The sequence below is a fragment of the Solanum pennellii genome, chromosome 10 (genome assembly GCF_001406875.1).
Source record: "Solanum pennellii chromosome 10, SPENNV200".
Classification (NCBI taxonomy): domain Eukaryota; kingdom Viridiplantae; phylum Streptophyta; class Magnoliopsida; order Solanales; family Solanaceae; genus Solanum; species Solanum pennellii.
The window spans coordinates 4,923,658-4,925,897 of NC_028646.1; positions in this window are offsets into that span (position 1 = coordinate 4,923,658).

Here is a 2,240-nt window from a genome sequence, read left to right on the forward strand (position 1 = left end):
ATAGCATAAACCATAACCTACCTCCACCGAAGATTCGTGATCAAGCAAGCAAGTTTCCCAAAGATTTGTTTTTTCCCCTCGTTCGTTTCTCCCTCTCTCTACTCGTTCGTTATTCTTCCTCTCTCTGTTCTTTTTCTTTTTCTTATTCAAACCCTCTTTCTTTTACCCTAATTAACATATAATTAAGTATAAAGATGGCAATAATATCCCACTAATTAACTCAAGGTTACCTCTTTTAACCCCCAAGTAATTAGACTTATTAACACTAATCCAGTAACTTTATAATTAAAGTAGGAATAGTCCAAAACGACCCTTAAATTACTAAGCAGAAATCCGACCCAGCCTGGGATTACGCAGCCTGTGACGGCCCGTCGTGCCTGCGACGGTCCGTCATGCAGGTTCGTCATGGACTCAATTTGTTTAAGGAGTCTGTGACGGCCCGTCGTGCCTACGACGGTCCGTCCTGCACTTCGTCGCCAAGTTCAGAGAGTCGATTTCAGTACCCAAATTTCAGAAGTCTAAGTCTTTTGGAACGAGACACCCTCGACGGCCCGTCGTGCCCATGACGGTCCGTCGTGGGTTCCGTCGACTCACACAGTTTTTCCAGAAATAAATTCTGCTGCTCAAAACGACTAAACAGGTCGTTACAATAATTTTTCAGAAAATATTACATTTTCCGTTTAAAAAAGAATGAGCTAATTTAATGTGACACGGAGTTTTAGAAAATAAAGGATACTTTTGAATCTTATAATTCTAAATAAAATTTCTGTCAAATGTACAAAATTGTCCTTTAATCTTGTAGCTTTAAACAAGCCATGCAGTAATTTGAAATTAAAATGTTACCCCAAAAAAAGGAAAAATGTCATTTTTTAAAAATAGATTAAAATGAAAGGAGGTCATTCTTTTTTAATATGAGGGAGTATTGAATTTATAACTCAGAAGTGATAAACAATTGGCAGTAACATTTAGCCAAGTTTTCTATTTTCTTTTTCACTTGATTGAGATTCTACTTTTCCAGGTTGGATTGTACTCTCTCCGTCCACTATTGTTTATGAGGTATAGTGCCGGCAAAATGATTCCATATTTTGGTGACCTGTCCAACCCGTCCATATTTTAATGGGTTAGGTGAGTGATATCACATCGTTAAAATATGGGTTGATATCAATATTTGACCCATAAAAATATGGATAAAATATGGGTAGAGTATAAATTATCCAAATGAGTTTAACTTTTTACTTTTATTCACTCTTCATGATACCGCTAAGAATAGTGTAACTTCTCTTCCTTTTTATGTTATTCAATAGAACGAACTATTCTTCTCTTTAATTGAAATGATGAACTAGGATTATTTAAAAATGGTGACAATAAGGTTTCATAATAAATGGGTGGTGACATAAGTCTTAAGTATGGTGTATGTGACAATTATGTAATTAATGATTAGGGATTATGGAGTTTCCCTCAAGTTTATAAGTTGACAGTTTGGTCCACTGAATTAAATGAAGGGTAAAATGGTAATTTCACAATACCTAATTTAACCAACTTTTGTTGGGAATTAACTGAGGGGTAAAAGGGTAAATTGACTAAACCAAACCTAATTTAACCAATTTTGGTGGGAAATATCGAGCTAAAAGAGGAAATAAAAGTGTTTCCCCCGCCTCCAGCCGTAGTATTCGTCCTCTTCTTCTTCTTCTTCTTCTTCTTCTTCTTCTTTTTCTTCTTCTTCTTCTGCTCTCGTCTTTGCTTGCTTGTTTGTCTTTATTCCCTCTCTCTTGATTTTCTTCTAATTATCATTTTCGTACATTGTGGGTCTTCACTGCTAGTGCTTGTGCTTTCTTCTTCTTGATTAAGATTTACCTAATATGTAACTGGTGGACCAAATTTCATTTTGTTTTAATTGGAATTACTTCATAAGCGATTAGTTATACACCATTGTTTCTGATAAGTAAAATTAATAGTTATTTGAAATCAATTCATTATCATCTGATCTGGGTACCTGCAATTTTTCAATAATTTGCATTCGCGTTTCCAACATATTGTTATGTATGTTGCAATAGTTGACTATTACAACATATTATAGTCATATGTAGCAACATAATTGTTATTTCAATCACAACATAATAGTCATATGTAGCAACATATCAGTTACATTTCACAACAGAAAAACCATATGTGGCAACATATGATATAACATAAAAATGTTGCCACATGTGATTTATTTTTCAAAACTGAACAGTCAAATG